Raw genomic sequence first — 19828 nt, forward strand, 5'->3', positions numbered from 1 at the left:
GGCAGCCAGTGACACCCGGTGAATTTAGTATTTCTCTTAAAGCAGAGGACATGTGGTCTTGAAGTGCAAGACTGGTTTATTGTAGCTTGTTTATTCAATTTAGTGGGTTTTGCTGGCTTGATATGGTTTTCTGTTTAACATAATAAAGACAAATCCAAAGATAAATCTGAAAAAATGTAAAAATATTTTTTAAATTTATATATAAACTTTCCTGGGAAGTGGTAAATATCACTCTTCATGAGTAAAAATTATACAGCAGAGTGGATGTTTTTTGTTTTTCCCACAGTTTAAGAAAAGCATCAGATTAGGCTATCAAAAAAAAAAAATCCTAAATCTCTCTATTTTACGTTCAGACATTAGACTCTAATATGAGCCGTATGACTTTTCAGTTTTTGGAGCTAGCTGATAAATTTAGTTACAATATATTTTCTTACACTGCCGTAAATATTAAAGGGATAATGGAAAGGCAGGAAATATAGTGAAATCACATATGGCTGTAAAGCAAGTGTAGTGTTAATGTGCCAAACTTCCAAAACTATGTTAAGATCCTAAAATCATAGAATTGTTTGAGTTGGGAAGGACCTTAAAGGTGATCTAGTTCCAACCCCCTTTCCATGGGCAGCACACCTTCCACTAAACCAGGTTGCTCAGAGCCCCATCCAGCCTGGCTGGTCACTTCAGGGATGTGGCACCCACAGCTTCTCCAGGAACCCTGTGCCAGGGCCTCACCACCATCACAGTAAAGAACCCAATTCTCCCCTCCTTCAGTTTGAAGCCATTCCCCCTTGTCCCATCACTGCATGTCCTTGTGAAAGGTCCCTCTCAGCTCTCTTGTGCTGTAAGGTCTCCCCAGAGCCTTCTCTCCTCCCAGCTGAACAGGCCCAGCTCTCTCAGCCTGTCTTGGTAGGAGAGCTGCTCCAGCCCTCTGATCACAGGGATTAAAATAATCTCTGAAATGGAGCTTAAAACATGAAGGGCTAAAATTGGACATCTTTTGTGTTTAATATGATTGCAAGAATTTTTTGTGAAGCCTTACTCGAATACTGAGATTATTAATTGTGTTGATATGGTTGTGTGGGCAGAGACTGTTACAAGTATAAAGAGCTGTCTTACTGCCTTTTTCCTACTCCCACCTTGTGTGGGAGAAACACGGAAGGAAAGGACAGAGATACAGTGGTCAAACTGGCAGAGACCATATGTAACACTAGTGGCTTAGAGATTAGCCTGCTAAAATCTGTGTGGTATCTATGTGGATGAGGACTTTTGGACTTCAGATGTCTAACCCAGAAACTCAAAAAAAATCAGACTCTTCCATGAAAATGAAAGCTGATATACTACAAATGAGACATAAAATGTGAGCAAATACAAAATAAGTGACTTCACGAAGCAGATAAAGATGCTCAGCTCAGAATTAGTGTGGTTGCTGTTTGCAGTGATCTGGTTTTCTGGGGAGTTAGAGATGTGTCTCTAAATCCTCTTTGCCAGTACCCAGCTTGCAGGGTAGGGAGGAAGATCTGTGCACCCATTCCATGTATATTCAGAAGTCTTCACTGCAGGGGAAGAGGAACTTGCATGTGTCAAATCCTAGGAAGTATCTCAGCCCCTAGAAGAAATAATTTTCATATTGAGGAAGCATTGTCAACAAGAAGGACTCAGGGGGTCATGGCTTTCTGTGATTTTCTGGTCTCACAGCTGGACTTGCTGCTGTGATGTGCTGCAGTCAGCCAAAGAAACTGAACTCAAGAGTTGAGGGAGAAATAAAAAGTGCATGCTTGTACCTATATTCTGGTTGGTGGTATTTATGAGCCTGAAAAATATTGGTGAATATTGTTTTGGGTTTGCTTGGGGTTTGTCTTATTTTGTCATGGTTTTTTTGGTGGTGGTTGTTTTCTTTAGTTTGGTTTGTTTTGTTCCTGTTGTTTTCTTTTGTGTGTGTGTTTTATTTTTTCTTCTTTCATTTAGTAAATTTTGTTGGGGGAGTCTTTATTCCTAGAACTGGCTTCTGTGTGAAGAATTATTAAAGCATGAAGCAGTTACTGCCCAGCCATAGCTACTCTTTCAAACCTTCTGTTTGTGCCAACACACATCCTGTTCTTGTTGCTGAAATGTGGATTATGTCTGTGGTGTGCAACATGCTTGCATGAATATGGCATGAGATTTCTGCTGGGACATGAGCTCTTTGCCGTTTTTTTTTTTTATTTTTTTAAGTTACTTTTCTCTGTGAAGAGAAACGGGTGATCACGTACTCACTACACTGATGATAAATTGTGGAGGCTTTGTTGCCCCTAGGTGAGTCCAAGGACCCTTATGTTCCCATAAAGAAATGTGTTTTGACCTAAAAAATGAACATTTCATTGTAGCCAGTGTTAGATTAACAGATAGCTGTACTTTTCTAATCTATTGGTTCAGTGTCAGTGAAATTTTTTGGCTTTGCTTTGTAAACAAAGAGCTTTTGGAAGTCTAGCCCACAGTTGTAGCAGAAGAAATGGCTGTTAATTTCTTCTGTTCTCTTCTTAGTGGTTATGCAAAAGCTAATTTTTGGATGCTGTTACAAACCGATGAAGTAATGAGAGGATATTTCTTTCTCTGCCACCTGAAAGTTGCAAAAAAACCTTTCACAAAATCAGAAACCCCACTAAAATCTTTTTGCAGACTTCAGATTCAGGAATTTTTTAGATTACTTTTTGAAGGTCCAAAGAGGTAATCTTCAGAATATAGGTTGGATTTTTTTCACACAGTTGAGTAGCAGAAGAAATATGTTGTATAAATGCGATGTCAGGATTAAGAGCATTAGGCTGTTTTTTATTGGAAGTGTGAAGTTTTAATAGCCCTTTTAAAAGCTATTGTGAAGCACTATTCATATTCTACAAAGGTTAAGTTTTATAGCTTGCTAAAAATGGTGTATTCTTAGGTTATAAATGCATTTTGAATTCTCTAGTACCATCTTAGCGTGGTAAAATTGGAATGGATCTTTTCTGACCAATGACCAAAACAGTGAAATGTATTTCTTTTTCTCAGTAGACAGTTTCTCCTCTTTTATTACAAAAGGAGAATATATATATATATATTTTTTTTTTAATAGAGGAAATAGCCAGTGGTGTGTGGATATGTCAAGTATACTGTCTGCTATGAATGAAAGCACTTCAAACCTTAAAAATCAGTCAGTGAAAAATCATGGGGGAGGAGAAGATTACAGGCATCCACTGGCGGCCTTCTGGTAGACTTGTGGTGTGATCCCTAGGTGTCTATATCAGATTGGACAGGGATTGCAGTGGCCAGTTCTGTCTGGTGAATGACTTTAAAATTGACAAGGCATGAAAAAATTCACATAACATCTAGCTAACAAGGTGATACTTGTGTATCTCTGCAGTTCCTTGAGTGTTTTCAGTCTGAGGATGTCACATCTTTCTGTGCTCCTGCATGGGGATTCACCTAAGCATGAACTCACAACCCTGGACAAAGAAAAGGAATTCTGAGTTGTCACCTAAGCTTCTTACTTAAGTAATGAACCTAAGGGGTTGATTTGGTTTTTTAAGTGAAACATCAGTCTGATTCTAGTTACTATTGCCATTATTTCCAGTATTTTTATTGGCGCGTGTATACACAAGATGAACAAGTGAAATTGAGACTGACAACATTAAAAGAGCCTGCTGGCTTTCTTGGACAGAATGTGCTGAAAGCCACAACAATTCTGTTGTACTTCTTTGATATTTTGTGTTTTCATTGGGCCTTTTTGTTTGGTTTTGGTTTTGTTGGTTTTTCTTGCAAAAAAGGAGAGAGAGGTAATGCAAGTAGTGGTTCTGACAACCCTGAAGAACATTTGTGACCTGACATGTTTTGTCCCTATTCTTCCAGTGTATCCAAGTAACTACAAGTTGTTCCACTTCTCTAAGGCTGTGCAGCAATGTGGGGTTTAGAATGCAAACAGTTACGAGTGATTAAAAATAAAATCTCATCTATGTGCACAGTGCTTAATTTGATTAGGGAAATTTTTCTTGGAAATGTTCCCCTCCGAATGTCATCAGTCTTCATTTAGTAGTCATTGTTGTTGCCTGCCTTGCAACATGTACAGCTGTGTGGCTGATGGTGACTGCAGAACTCATCAGCCCTTCTGAAGGGCAGGGTAGCAGTAAATAACAGGGATTTTTTTTTAATCTCTGAACATGAGTGTGTCTAGAATCTGGCAAATTTTGTGGTAGAGACCAGGAGATAAACACTTTCTCTTACTTTGAAGCAGCTTTTCTGGCACAAGAAACCTGGCAGCTTTTCTGTCCTCTATTGGCTCAAATCAGGAGGGTTGGAGCAAAATATGCCTAGTGGGGGATGCACTTGTAACACAGAAATAGGGAAGCAAACTCTCAAATACTGTTACTGGGCTTCCAACTCAATAAAATGCCACTCTTCTTCCCCTCTAACTTTTCTATCCTAAGCAGTTTTCAAATTAATTTAGTGAGCTGTAAATAAATTTAGGATCCTGCCACATGTTGAGAACCCTCCACAAAAACAAAAACAGATGCAAAACCACCATTTAAACAGGGTCTGACTTTCTGAAAAGGAGCTCTGAATTTTTACTGTAGCTACAAATGGCTGTGAGTAACCATCTATTTGAATTGGTTGTGTGTTTCTTACAATAGATCTTTTCTTTTTCATGGTAACCATAGTGAAATGCCATTCAGCTTTACTTGACTTCACAAGAAGCCTGGCATAGAACTTTAAATGGCTAAGCCATTTGTTTAATTTAATCTTAAGACTGGAGCAAAACTAAAATTCCTAGTTAGCAGTAGGTTTTGATGCAGAACTTGCTCAGAAAATTCTTGTCAGCTTCTTAATGATTTGAGTTCATGCAAGTTAGCATGGTAAAACTTTAAATATATATTCATATTACTGCTTTGAACAGAATCTGAGTTCTTTTCTATGTAGTATTAGAAATGAGAATTATTGCATAATGGGCTATTCCAAGCACTAAGAGAGAACTTTCCTAGTTTGGAATTTTCACATGTTTGTGTTTAGTCACTATAATGTTGTGTGATTGCAGTTGGCTAATCACAAGTATATAAAAGTGTGTGGTTTGTTAAGAGAGACAGGTAAGAAGATTTGGGATTTTTTACCCCATATTATTCAAATTAAAGTAGGCCTGAGAATTCCTTCTGTTTGATAAGGCTGTGAATCTGTTTTTTGTGATTCCCTTGTTAAAAAGTGTGCAGGTAATTAGTAGAGCTACCAAGAGAAGCACTCAAGCAAGATAACATTAAACTGGAAGCGTTAAACAGGTAAAGGCAGTAATATATGGGCTGAGTGTGGGAACATGCTGGCAATTTTTATATAATTCTAAAAAGGTGGGGTCACAGATTAAATTTTGGGTTGCTTAGCTCTTTTGATACTTAGGAGTTTTCAGTCTCAGCCCAAAGAAGATTTTGCATTTCCTTTTTTTTTCCTTTTTTTAATTATGATGTAAAAACCCCATAAAGATGTCATGTACTAAAAAGTGTAGTGCAGTTATTATCAAGTATCTAAAAATTGGGGGAAAAAAAGTCTCTTAAGCCTGTAAATCTGCTCCATATTAATTTATGCCAAGTCTAGAAGTTTGATAAGTCAGATTTATGGGAATTCACAAAGGATAAAGTGGTCCTGCTAAGATGTTCACTGCTGCACTGACAAAGCAGCAATTTAAATTGCAAAGAAATTGTGCAGGTTTCGTTTATGGTTTATTAAAAAAAAAAAAAATTAGTTCAATGCATCTACAATTCCCAATTTGTTTCTTAATTAACTCTTCCCATCCCAAGTCTGAACCAACCAGAGCTGGAGCTATTTCTTGTTCACATAAAACTCAAAGACCCAGATGGATCATAGTTTTATGAGTAAAAATCTGTAAGATCATCATCCTTTTTTTTTTTCTGCAAATGGGATTAAAGCTTTAATGTGAAGACATGCAGAAGGGGGGAAGGCTTTTAATGATTTTTAGTCTCAAAGACTATATATTTGAGCTCTGTCATGCAGCATTTCCTCATCTTTTTCATTCACCTCCTTTTGCTAGGGATGTGGTGTTTCCTACTGTGTTCCTGCTTTTCCCACCTGATCCCCGTTAGGGTTATTGCTGTAATCTGTTGTCCCCCTGCCTCCCTTCTGTGTCCACATCCATACAGCCAAGGAAAAGGGCAGGGGGTAGAGCATGGACTGTACATCCACCGGCCAAACATCCTGCTGGGAGCTGTGCCTGGCTGGTGCAGCTGTGCCTGAGCTTTGCTGGAGCATGTGTGAAGCTGCCCAAGGGTCTGCGGGAGTGGGGAGCCTCTGGCCCTGTCCTGCTTTGCTCACTGGGGCAGGCGTTTGCATACAAAGATATGAACTTGTGTGTTTGCAGTGGTGACACTTGGCCTTTTTGTTGGGTATTTTTTGGCTTGTACAAACCCATCAGTATACAGTCCTGTGAACGTGAAAAAGGAAAAGGAAAAAAGACAAAGTTGAGATTTCTAAAGGTTCAAGCAACAGTTTGCTCACAAACATGCCTCTTATCTTGAGCACTTAGGAGGTTTGCAGAAGTTTCCTTGAGCAACAAAGTTTCTCACTCACTAACACTTGATTTAAAATTGGAAATGAAACTAATTACATTGACAGCAGGAGGATTTTTGTCATGATTTCAGTCCTCTGTTGCAGAAGATGCCATGTTGTTTGGATTTTTCTACACTCCTTGTTTGTTTACAAGTTATTTTACAAATTGCAAATGCTTTCTAGCTTGTAGTGAGAGTCTAGCACCAGCATTAGAAGAATGGGAGGGGAACAAAAAAGCTGAAAAAGTGTGATGATTTTCTGTTTTCCCTGACAGTAGCCCCACTGCTTGGACAGAAGACAACTGAAATGGTGCACTTAAATGCTGTGTGTTTTTAGCATTGTGTTAAATGATTTTGCACAAGAGTAATTGTCCTGATCACCTACATGGGGTTCAGATGGTTGCTCTCTGATGCATACGTCCTATAAACCTGTAATTAGAGCACTTGAGCACTTGCACAGGTGCGATGTAGCGGTGACACAGTAAGTATAACTCTGAAGTTAATTTCGTGTTCAAAGGGTATTTTAACTAAATTTCATAGTAAGGTGTATAATTAGATCTTTTGTTGCAGGAGGAAGGTTATGGGGTTAGTTCTAGGTTACAGTACACTGAATTCAATAATTTTACATTTCAGGTCATTTTTGGTTAATGTAAAACAAAAATCTTTTGCTCACCAGTATATTTTTCCGTAATAACTCTCTTGTCTTTGTGATACATAATTTATCAAAGACACCCACAGATATGCTCTTTTGAAATTTCAGCATGGAAATGTCAAAACCTAAATACTTTAGCATAAACAACCCTCCACCAAATTCTTCCTTCTGATGCATGTAAATGTCATCATGAATGTTTCTCAGATGTAATATTTGGGCTTTGCCATTGGAGGCTGTTAAGAAGGTACAGCTTTGTTGGAGAACAGTGACAACCTCATTGCTGTTTCTCGAGTGAGGTTTCTGAGAAGCCTGTGTGTGCTGTTAAGATTGTTGAGATTACTTATGCAGTGTGCCTTGGGTTGATTCTTAAATACCATTGCCGTCTTCTTAATACAAACCTCTAAGCAGGGGATTATTTTACCTACTTTTTTTTTTCCTGATTATGTGCTACAGGGATAATAAACTTTTCAGATATTAAATGTAGAGCAGCTTAACACTTAGTGCACATCTCTCCCATGCCTCATAAAATGAGCACCAAATTTGTTTCTTGTTAAGGGTTTGTCCAGGCTGGTTTGCTAGGGGAACTTGTTTAAGGTCAGGATAAACAAGTCAGTTCAAGAGCTCAGGGTCATTCTCTAACCCAGAATAGTGAAAATATATGGAAATTTGCAGTTGTCTGTATCAAATGTACTCACTGAATTATTTCACTATATTTTTTTTCTGGAAGTGCAATGGCCTCTAGGAAACGAGCCCTTAAAAAGTGCTTTGAAACTACTGAGTGTCACTAGACATTTGAAATAGAAATGAGCCCTATCTGACACGTTTTCCAGGGTTGTACTGACAGAGGAAAGAGCTCTTCTCTTAACTAAGTCTCCTGACTGCAGATGTTCCCTTCAGCAGTACCTGGGTGTAATTTGCTGAAGCTGTGAACTCCTACCCGAGTGCTTTGGGATGTTATTGATTTGGCATGTATGCTAGGAGAACTTCTGTCAGCTACAGGGCATACTGATAGAGGTTTTCTAAAGATCTTTGGTTGTGTGAATAGCTGGAATGTTTACTTCCAGTTACTTCTAGTTTTAGAAATACCCTATGACAAAGTAGGTGTAAAGCTATGTGAGGAAATTGTGTTGCAACACAGTGTCACGCAAAAGGTGGAAGAAGATGGTAGAGAATTGTATTGCTCACACAAATCTGGAAGATAATTAACAATGAACTGGAATTAAAATTGTTATGTGATTAAAGGAAGAAGTAAGTGTGTTTGCTTACTGTGGAATTAGCTTACCTTTCTCTGTCAAAATTAAGGAAACCAATTAAACTTGCAGTACAGTAGAGACTAAGTACCAGTATATGAGAGGAAATAAGGAAAACATACAGTGAGATCTATTTTTTTAATGGTTGAGGATTGATATATTTCTCTTTTAAGAGTGATGGCCACTCAACAGATTTCACAAGCAGCTGTTGACTGCCTGTTGGTTTATTCAGTGAATGACAACAGTTACTGAAGGTCCAATGCCTACTTTAGCATATTGCTTGTATGTGTGGCACATGTATAACAGGTGCTTCAGATTCAAGTTTGATCTAAAACTTCATGAGGGGACACATGCTGTCATTTAACATTTGGAAGCCCAGGGTTCTAAAGAGATCTGTGTTTACATGGGTTAAACAGTGGGTTTAAGAGTTCCTGGTTGGAGAAATGTTGTTGGTACATGAAGTTAATATTTACAGGGTTGGTAAATATGTGAATGAAGCTCAATATTCTTAAGACTTCCCCTCTGTTCTTTTTTGCTGGGTAGAAATTGTTTCTGGAGGAAAAAAACCCCTATTGTACATTTAAAGATTCTTATGAAAATTAGCCTTCCAAAAGACAACTCTAAAATGTTATATAATTAACCACTTTTGGAAACAAGGACAGACAGATTTTTGAATGTATAATTTACACTTATGTCACAGAATCCATAATTCAGGAGATAAGGGATGGGTCGGTATGTTCTTGATTGATTGTAATTGCAACCAGGTTTCAAAAAAACAAAAAAAGGTTAAAGAGAAATTCTAATGGCAATTTTAATATGGAAAAAATAAATGGTACTAGTATGAAAATTGTGACTTTTAACAATGTAAATTGACTGAATCTTAATATTACAATTTTAGTGGTTGCATCAATCAGCTTTTGACCTTCTCTTTTATTGCATGCTGATCAACCCTTTCTGAGGCTATTATATTTTCATCTCCCCTGAACAGCTTCAAAGAGTAGTTATCTGAGGATGGAGGAAGATGAGTGTGCCAGAGCTGTCAGATCTCTTGATCTGACCAACTTGATGGAAAAAGGGAATTTCATGATTGGCTGTAGATCTTGTTGCAAGCAGTCAAATGTTTGTAATTAATGGACACGGGATTAGCTGGCACAATGGGCTTGAGCCTCTTGTCTTACACCAGTCTTGTGTTAGGAAGTTTTTAAAACCAGTGTAATCTAGATGGGAAATGGGGCTATTTAGTTACAGAAGGAAAGTTTGATCTGTCCCTCATAGCTGGGAAGTAATTCAATGGCAGATTTGATTGTGGTCATACTGGATAGGTATAAGGGGTTTATAAAAAAAGTGTCGTACAGGACAAGAATGAACATTTGTACTTGGACTGCTGACTATATTAAGAGCGTGCTAACAAATGGCTCTGCCCATTAAAGGGGCTAATGAAACTTTGTATGACACAGTGAGAGTTCTGGAGGAAGTATCAGGGAATGACTTGCTCAGTAATTGTTGCCTTTTGTGAGGCAGTTTTTTCTTTCATTTTTATTCTTGTTTTTCTTCTTCTTCAGAGGAGAAGAGAGGTGAACAGTGAACACAAAAGAGGCAGAGTCTGTTCATTGGCTTCTTGGTATGAATCAGAGAGAATTGGCATATCTGGGAGGAGAACTGATGACATTTCTGCAGGAGACAAAGTTATTTTCATTGAATTTGGGGGGAAAGAGGCCTTCCCGAGTTTAAAAACAACTCCCTAAGACTGAATAAACTTGTCCCAGTGCTTGCAAGAAATGTTTTATTTTGTGTTACATATATGGATAACACAGGAACTATGGAGTGAGGACACAGTTTAGTATTCATCTCTTGACATGGAGAAAGGAGTTACATGATAGATTTAGAGGAGGCCATGAAAACAGCCTTACGAGATGAAGAAGTATTGCAGTCTGGGACTGGAAATTCATAAACAGAGGAAAAGATCTCTGAAATGAGAAATTTGCCATTAGATCTGAATGTGAATAAGAGAGCTGTTGATCATCTCTAGGTGTAAATCTTGTCCTCAAATAGGGCTGTAGCACTTAAAGTAGCTTGCTTGCTTTTTCTTAATGATGATTAGCAGCTGTTTGCAATGCTGAATTTCAGCCCTTGGAGACACACATAGCAACCAGTAGCACTCAGAAGTACATGATAAGTGATTGTGGTGTGGTTGCCCATGTGATGACCATGCATGAAGAAGGATTTATGATCATATGTTTCACTTCCAGGGAAAACAGCCCTAGTAGCCAGCCAGGAAAATACAGTAAATGATCCTGATCACCCTCCCAGTGTTTATTCAGGTTTATTCAGGTTTATTCAGACTGCTGTATGGCAGGCAACCAGTTAAAAGTAAACTATAAATAATTGTGTAAATCAGTGTATAATATATCTTTGTATTTGTTTATTGCCTTGGGTACTTGATTAGGCAGCTCTAACATACAATTAATCAGTAACCTTCAGTGTTAACTTCTCAGAGCTCTTTAATTAATCAGTTGTGTTGCAGAGGCTCTGCTGGCTTGGAAAGCCAGGAACTGTGCCATGTAAACACTTTTGTTAATGTCAAGTGAAGGTTGAGATATGCTTTTTTTTTTTTTTTTAGCTTAATTGAACTAATCAGCTTTTTGGGGTCTAGGTACAAGTTCTATAGGCAATTTTAAACACTGGGCAAGAAGCATGTAAGCCATGTCATGTAAGTGCTGTGAAGTTTTTGTGCCTTAAGCATTACCATAAGTCTTTTCAAGTGTACTCATAATGACATATTCATGTACCAATACAGCTATGTGTAGCTAGTGTGTGCAGCTGGTAGTTGAGTGTTTCATTCAGAAGGACAATGGGAGGACTGATTTTTTGCCTTTTCTGAACACCTGCCCATCAAGTAAGCATGGAGGGGTTTCGTCTTGGCACTGCAGATAATAACATAAACGCAGGTACTGATGCATTTTGGATATTGGTTTATATCATAGACTCAAAATGGTTTGGGTTGGAAGGGACCTTAAAGATGATCTCATTCCAACCCCTTGCTGTGGGAAGGGAGACCTTCCAAGAGACATGCTGCTCAAAGAATCATCCCTTGAACACTTCCAGGGATGGAAGGAGATTTTGAAGTTCTTCTACAGGTGTTCAGGAGAGCATGAAGTGGCAGGTTCTGGTTCTGGGATTTTTCAAAGAAGCTGTTTGTCAAAGTTAAGCCTTGGCTCACAACATTATTCAGACCCTCAAAATAACATAAATGTAACAAACACTGATTTAAACAGTGGCAAGTGTTGGTTATTTGTAATATTTATGTGAACTTGAAAGGAAAATTGTACATTTCAGTCTTAATACTTTGAATTTAGTTACATTTATGAAGATTGTATGAATGATGCACCAGTGTAAGAGCTGTTTGTGAGTTTTGTGAGAACACCAAAAGAAAGAGCAGGATGAGAACTGTAAGAAAAGCCTGTCTTGGTAACAGCAGACACAGTTTGAGTAGTCTGAGACACCACTACTCCCAGGACACCATTCCTGGTAGTAACCTTGAAGAACATATGGTTTATGTCCAGACCAGAAGGCTCATCCTCTGCTGAGATCTCAACATAGATGAATACTCAGAACACAGAGTCTTCTGCTGGCAACAGGACGATGACAACAAGGTTGCAGAGTATCATCTATGTGATTTTTTTTCTTCCTGTGATCTCATGAAGGAAAAACAAACATATTTCAAACAAACAAGGAGAAATGGCCAGCAAACAGCAACCTGTCCCAAGATTTATGAAGGCTGAAGTAAGCAACACTTGGAAGCAAAGGACAGTGCCATAACAAGTGTTACCTCAATCATTTATGTAAGAATGATAATACAGGATGTTTCATTGGAATCAGTGTTGCACACAAGGTATGTTGCCCAGACCACTTGGACACAATGTGGGATTGCAAGAGTGTGGGTCAACGAAATCTTTGAGAAAATAGATTTGAAGTTTGAATTAACTTGGAGATATACTAAATAAATATCACATCCCCTTTCCACAGACTTCTCTTACAAAAGTTTTCTGATTATATTTGTCAAGGGCTGTCTCTCCCAGAAAGTACAGCTCAGGACTTGCTACTGTTCATCTTGACCTTGTTGGTTAGAATATGATGGTTAAAATGTGTTGCCAAGTCCACATGCTCATCTGCAGGCAGAAGAAAGTCTCTGTATTGTATTGCATTGTATTGCCTATCTCATACCTCCTTTCTGCCTTCTCAAACTCCTGAATCCTTGAGGTCATAGCCATGATAACCCTGACCCACATCCAAGGAGAATCAGCCCGATGAATTAATTTATCCGGAGGGGAAGAAATTAAATTAAGTATGGGCTTCCTTATAGTCCTTATCTCTGTTAAATGAGAAAATTGTAAGTACTGAAGAACCTTGAGGCTGGTGGCTGTGTATCAGCTCCAAGATACTTTCAGGCCAAAGTAATTAGGGCTCAGCTGATGGATGGACACGTACACAGCTCACCATGTTTACATAAGCTCTGATTCGATAGGACACCAGGCTCCATATATGACAGTGTTTATTGCAGATGAGCAAAACCTATCGTGGCTTTCATCCAGCAGGATGATAGATGGGGATTCTTCACAGAAGGAGAATGAGAAATAACTGCCAGTACTGACAAAAATGCCAGACTGTGAACTGAAACAGTGAATAGGTGGTATTGCAAAATCAATGCAACTCCCCTACAGGATAATATAGAGGGGTCATCTGTCTTCGTCCTAGCAGACAGTCATCTACATCAGATACAGCTGAATATGTTAAATGGAAGCCTCATCCAAAAAAAAGTATCATGGATGACACTGCTAAAAAAGACTGATGCTACTTCTACTGCCTGACAGCTAGGTTGGGCTGCTTGGTCTCTGTCACGTAAAAAACTGCTGTCTAGACATGGGGGTGGGGGGAAGCCTTTTGCTAATAGTAGAAGAAGTTATAGAGTGCTTTAACTGTGAAAGAAATAGTCTCCTTTAGCCTTTCTCATTCAAAAGTGCTGTTATTAAAAAGAAGAATTGGGCAATTTTTATATTTGTTCTTTGAAGTTTAGCATGACCTACGAAACTAACATATATCCAAATTCAGGCAGAGGATTGCTTCTGCCAATATTTGTGTCCTCAAGTGTATATTTTTCTAATACTGGCTGAAATGCTGCAAAATAGACATTTTTATTCATTGCACGCATCTGGTTGCTTTAGATAAACTAAGTAAAAAGAGCTAAAATACTGATGAGAGTATTTTTCAGCTCAAGCTTTATTTTCCTGTGCTTTGCCATAAGCTTCAATACAGAACTATTTCTTAGCCTGGAAGTTCATATTACATTATCTTTCTAATAGTTAGAATAATCTCCAGACATTGAAAGGCTTATTACTGCCATAAGTCTGGGTACAGTGACCACTGGTATCAAATGCAACTCTATATATGAATTCTTACTGTCCCAAGTTTGACTGAGCAAAGTAGGCAAACCAAATAATTTGAGTACTAGGAGACTTCAAAGACTAGAGGCAGTTTAAATGCATTTTTTCACAAAATCCACCATTTATGCCAGACTTAATATCTTAAAATTGATATTGAAATGGACTTAGAATTACATTTTTTGTTAACACTTACACTAAAGGGCCAGCTAGGGGTAATATTTTCCTGATCTGTAGCTCATGAACAAATAGAAAGTGGTGGTGTAGTCAATGACTGAATCAGCCATGAAATGATGGAGCTCAAGATTGTGAGAGGATTTCAAGTTACCTGGGAAGTTCTTCATGCTGATATTTTCCTTCCCTCCCTTGAGCATTCTGCCTCTTAGTCAGCAAAAAAAAGTAGGTAGATCAGAACTGAGCTTCATTTTGAGCGGGCAGTACTGGGGAGGTGGGAGCAGCAGCAGGCTGCAAAGGAGGGATTCAGAATTGTTGCCATGGCACACATTGATTGTGTTAGGAAAGCCAAAGCTCACCTGGAGCTGAAAGTGGAAGCGATGATGAGGACCACAAGGCAATCTTCTGCCACTGGATGGGCAGTAAAAGAATAAACAAGGAAAATGCTGGCCTGCTGTTGAACAGGAGAGATTGAGTGACAGTGAACACAGATAAGAACTCCTCAGGCAGCCCAAGTCTGCAGAACCTTCTTTCCCTGAGTTTTCACTGGGATCTCCCGGAGGTCTCAACAGATGAGCTGCCCGCAGGCTGGCGGCGTGCCCTTGAAGCAGAGAGCAGATGGTGTCTGGGGCTGCACTACCAGGAGAACACCAGCCCAAGTGAAGGAGCTACTCCCTTGAACTGGTAGTCCTGGACTACATCAGGAATGCTACTCCTGATTTTGGGCCTGTAGATAAAAGACAGATGTGGGTAAACTGGAGCAGTTGGAGCAGTGGAGTTGTGGTGAGGAGCCTTCCATAGAGAAGGAGCTTTTATGATTCTCTGGTCTGCCCACATAAAGCCTTGAGGAGTCTCATGCAATCTTATGGCTGACTCTGGTTTGAGCAGAGGAGCTGGGCTAGAGACCTCTTGGGATCCTGTTTAACTTGAATTACTCTGTGATGATTCTGTGAAATAGGTCACTCTCTGGATTATTGTCTTTCCTTTGCTTCCCTTTCTCAGTCATAGTCTTGATACTGGATATGCCTGAAGATTGCTTGAAATGTATCGTCAGAGGAAAAAAAAAGATCTTTTGATACCCTGGTTAGGGGGCTTGTCCAACAATGAATTATGTTTGAAAACTAGGTATTGGTAGTGAAATGTGATATGCTTGGAGTTGGTCTGAACTGTGAGGTTCTCTCCCTAATGGTAGCTTGTTAGCAATAGTCAATCCTAGCACAATTCATTGGTTTCCTTACTTATTTGGGAAATGTAGTGTTCCCCTCTCCTCCTATACTTTACTACAAAGGCCTTTGTCACAGCATACATTTCTTGTTGACACAAAATAGCAGGAATCTAATAGCATGTACTTGGTAGGCTGTGGATCATAAGTATTAGATACCAGACACGCTGGTGCCAAACTAACTAACAAAACAATTTATCAGATAACGTCAGGGGGTTTCCTGCCTTTGCTTGACCACTTTGAAGTGATGTAATAAGCTCTGCTGACTTCTTGTCATCAGGGAATACACAATACCATGTCTGGCTTTTGTAACCAAACCTCCCAGGGTCTCTGTGCAGACATGTAATGTGACTCTTGAATTCTCAAGTACAGACAAGTCCACTTTCATAAAAAGGCAGTTTAGTATGAATGACACATGCAGGGCACTAAAACTTCCCATCAGCATTCCCCCACCCCATTTGCTGAGAATCATTTCTCAATTGTGCATTTTTCAGAGGAGTGACTTAGGCCAGGTCGTTTCAATCATTTAAAGCAGACAAAGCGAACAACTCATGCATGCTGTGTATACTTTGGTAAGACAGTTGTGTTTTGTCAGGAGAATGCTCTAAATTGTTGATATTTGCTCAGTGTGACCTCTATTTTAGATATGAATGTGTAGTTGTGATGTTGCTCCTAGACAGCAATGAGTTCTTTGAATCTCACTGCAAACAACATTGCATGAAAACATCAATATAAGGAAAATCATGAAGGTCTTTTGATAAATTTAGTCTGCAGGGATCTTTAAAAGCCTTTACTTTCACTGAAAAATAGATCATCTAAGTATTTTTATTGAAACAAGCAATTATGTTGGCAGGTATTGTGTGCTTTGGCCTTCTAAGGAGAAAAAGTATGCTGAAGTGCCTGTTTCCTTGCTGGATTTTTTTGCCCTGTGGGTTCATGACCAGAGACTTCTGTTCTTGCACTGTGTCTTGGGACAACAGTTATTTAGAGGGCATAGTTTAAAAGACTGTCTGCTAGAAAGCTTTACAAATTTTATTTACAAATCTGTCGTTTTTCGGTTGTTCAATTTCCACTCCTGAAACCTTTGTTATTTTCCAATCTTCCTGAGAAGCTGATGACAATTACAATTAGAAATATAATCACTAAAGACAATAGTACTCAGCATTCTCTAAATATGCCATTATTTTTTACCTTATTGTTCAGGGGTATTTGAGGAAATTCTGTACTTCAGTTGCTTAATCTCACTTTTATCTGAATTCAACATCAAAATACGGTATGAAATGTCTTGCTTCATTGCTAAACATCTGCTCAAGCTGGATCATTATGATTTTGAACAACTGGAGCAGAATTTCCGGACAACTCTGCAGTGTAAATTGGAAAACTAATTTGGCACCATAAATGGATTTATTACCACATGGGCATGTATTGTCCAGAGTCTTCCACAGCCTTGCTTTCAGAGATCTGTAGTTTATCATGAATATGTAAGCTGTGTTCTCAAGTTCCTGGCCTTTGATCTAGGCAGTATGTGATTAGTTAACTTAGGTTAACTAAGTATTCTGGGATGTCATTTTTTCATTCTGAAATGAAGTTTCACACACTCTGGGCTGACTAATTAGGCCCCTTTAGAAAGCAATGACTGACTTACTCTATTTGAAACAGAGTGTGAAGTTAAAGAACCTGATAACTGCTGAAACTAATGCAGAGTGGTCAGGTCCCATTCACCTTAAAAATGTCAGTCTGTGAAGTAACTTCCTTAGCATTTGGCTTTTGCTGATTACTTAGAGTCATCATTTGCATTCCTCTTCCAGCTGCTTTGGAAATGGGAAGAGCTGGGGGTGCCTGGGCTGCCAAGAGCTGCTGTCTCCTCTTGGTGCAGAGCCTGGCACTCACAAGGTCCTTCAGCTGCACCTCCCTTCCCGCTTGCTCGTCCCACTGATGTCAGGTCAGTGACCCAAGATATCTGTCAGGCTGGAGACCCTGCACATAACCCACCTTGAAATGAGGGCTGATATGACTTTCAAGTGTTCCATATTTGGTTGCCAAGTTCATTACTCTGCTGGATGTGAGCTCCAGGCTCTCTAAGCTCAAATCTGCACTAAACAGTCGATTTTTCTCTTTTTATTTTGTTCAGCTTTTGTGCTTGAAAAACAGAAATGGTAATACTGCTTTTCTAGATAGCCTATGTATACATAGCAAAAATGCCTGTAAACTGGGTAATTTAAAAAAAATCATTGTTATTTCCAAATAAAATCATATTAAGTATATATCAAATACATGAGGGTCCTTACTTTTGCAAATTTTTATATTGACTTCAGCTTTTTTACAGTACACCAGTACATGTTTTGCAATTAATTTCAAATGGCAAAAGGTTGAAAAGGCAATTTTTTCCCCTTTGTCAGCTACTTCATTTTCTCCAGCACTGTTGAAACCAGCATAGCACATGTGTTACATTGTCTGCTGGATTTATAAAGCAGGATGTAATTAATTAAGATGAATCTCTCCAGAGCCAGTTTCTAGATCAGGTGAAACCTCTGGCCTTGTCCTCTGCTTTGAATGTGTATATGTGCTTTCGGTGAGTGGAACAGAGACATCCACAGAAAACTGAGCGGCTTTCATTTTGTTCAGAGTGTCTGGTTTGTTGCTTGGGGAGGGCAGAGTGCAGGAGGAAGAGGGCAGGTGGCCAGATGAGCTGTTTGGTTTTTTTCTTGCCTTTCCCACTCTAATCTTGGAAACTTTATGATGAAGAAGTGTGGCCTGGGATCCTCTGAAGAGAAGATATAGCAGGTAAATCAGTATGGTATTAAGGGCTGGAAAATGAGACAGGAAACACAGGGCTCCGTCTGAAGTGCTTGATGCTTCTGTGACCTATTGCTTTTCCTTTATCTCCTCCCCAGCAGAGCTGGGAGGGTGAATACTTCCTACCAGAATCAGGCAGGATTAGTTATGCTTTTGAAGTTCACCAGCAGGAGACCTTCAGGGCTTTCTGACAGCTGCTCTTGGAACACTGATCATTCAGGCTGTCCTGCATAAGAAAAGTAATCCCTGTTGGTGAGCCAGTGAGTATGAACCATTAATTTGGTTTTTTTGGAATCTCTGAGGGAGCAACCAGTACTCTTAAAAGTGCCCCCAAATAATTTTTTTAAGTTGCTCCATAAAGTTAGATGACTTTTAGTCCAGAGTTCTTATGACATGAGAAGACAGCTGTGTTGCAAATCTTTAGAGTACTGTCTCTTCCCTCCTCTGATTTCCTTTAGCATTTCCCATGGTACTGGAATTGAAGGGCAGGGAGTGGCAGAGGTAGCCCCTGGTGTGTTTGCTCTCATTTTATGTTCAAAAGCATGTTATCTTGAGTTTGAAATAAAATGTTTAATTTTGATGGCCATGAAGAATTAACTTTAAACAGTTATCTATACAACAAAAAATAAAAGCCTATTCAAACCCACTGTATCCCAGTCTGTCAGCCTTTGTGATTATCTTCTGTTCTGTACTCAAGAGATTTGCCCAAAAGCATAGAAGAAAAAGCCAGCTCCCCTTTGTGTATCTAACCCTTCTGGGAGATGCTGCTCTTAGTGCTGCACCTCATCTCCTGAATTTAAAATCTGAATATGGCAATGGAAGCAATCCAGGGTAAAGTCACACCGCTAAACCTTTACAGTCTGTTGTCATGTACCTTACAAAGACAGCTTTCATCCTGACTGCAGAGGGGATGTAAAACATGGCTTGTAACAAGGATTTGTTTGCTCTTGGCTTACACACAATTCTCACAAAACGACTGCAAAGATTGAGGGAAGAATGAAATAAAACTCTGGAGGTAGTACGTGTCTAGAGAACTATAATACAGTATGTTGATATAATCTGCACCAACTCTGCTCTTTTCCAACCTTGATTCTTTCATGGTAGTACAGATTATACTATAAAGAATCCTACTCAATTGTTATTTCTTTTGCTGTAGGAAGAAAATGCAGTCATAGGTCAGGATGTGTTAAATCCATTTTCACGTCAATATTATTCTTTACCATTATAATTAGCAACACATGGTACCACATAAGTTATCCATGGTTGTAGAGGGGACACAACAATAATTTCTATTTGTTAGTTTTGTGATCTCACAAAGAAAAAGAATGGCAGCATTTATCCTTCCCTGTGAAGGGCCACAAAATGGTTAATAAAGTCTGTATGTACCAATAACAGTGACAGCAGTCTGTCAGTCTGTGCAGATACATGAGAAAATGAAATCCCTGTACATGTCCTCCAGATCAGTAGATACCAGCTAATTTCCCTGTTCAGTGGAGCAGATAGGTATCCATCCAAATATCTAATACTGATATCCTGAGGAGGCAGAATAGCTGGATAGTCAAAATTGCAGGTCCTTTCCCCCATCATCTCTCCCCCAAGTGCAGAGGATTCAAGTCATAGTGATTCACTGGCAAAACAAACGTGCTCAGGGGTGGTAGCACAGTCTGCAGCAAAGGACATAATACAATCAATGATGGCATGTTTAAACTTTGAAACTAGAAGTTTCTTGGCTGTGTCTCAAAGCAAAT

This window comes from Geospiza fortis, unplaced genomic scaffold, assembly GCF_000277835.1.
Source record: "Geospiza fortis unplaced genomic scaffold, GeoFor_1.0 scaffold131, whole genome shotgun sequence".
In the NCBI taxonomy this organism is placed as follows: domain Eukaryota; kingdom Metazoa; phylum Chordata; class Aves; order Passeriformes; family Thraupidae; genus Geospiza; species Geospiza fortis.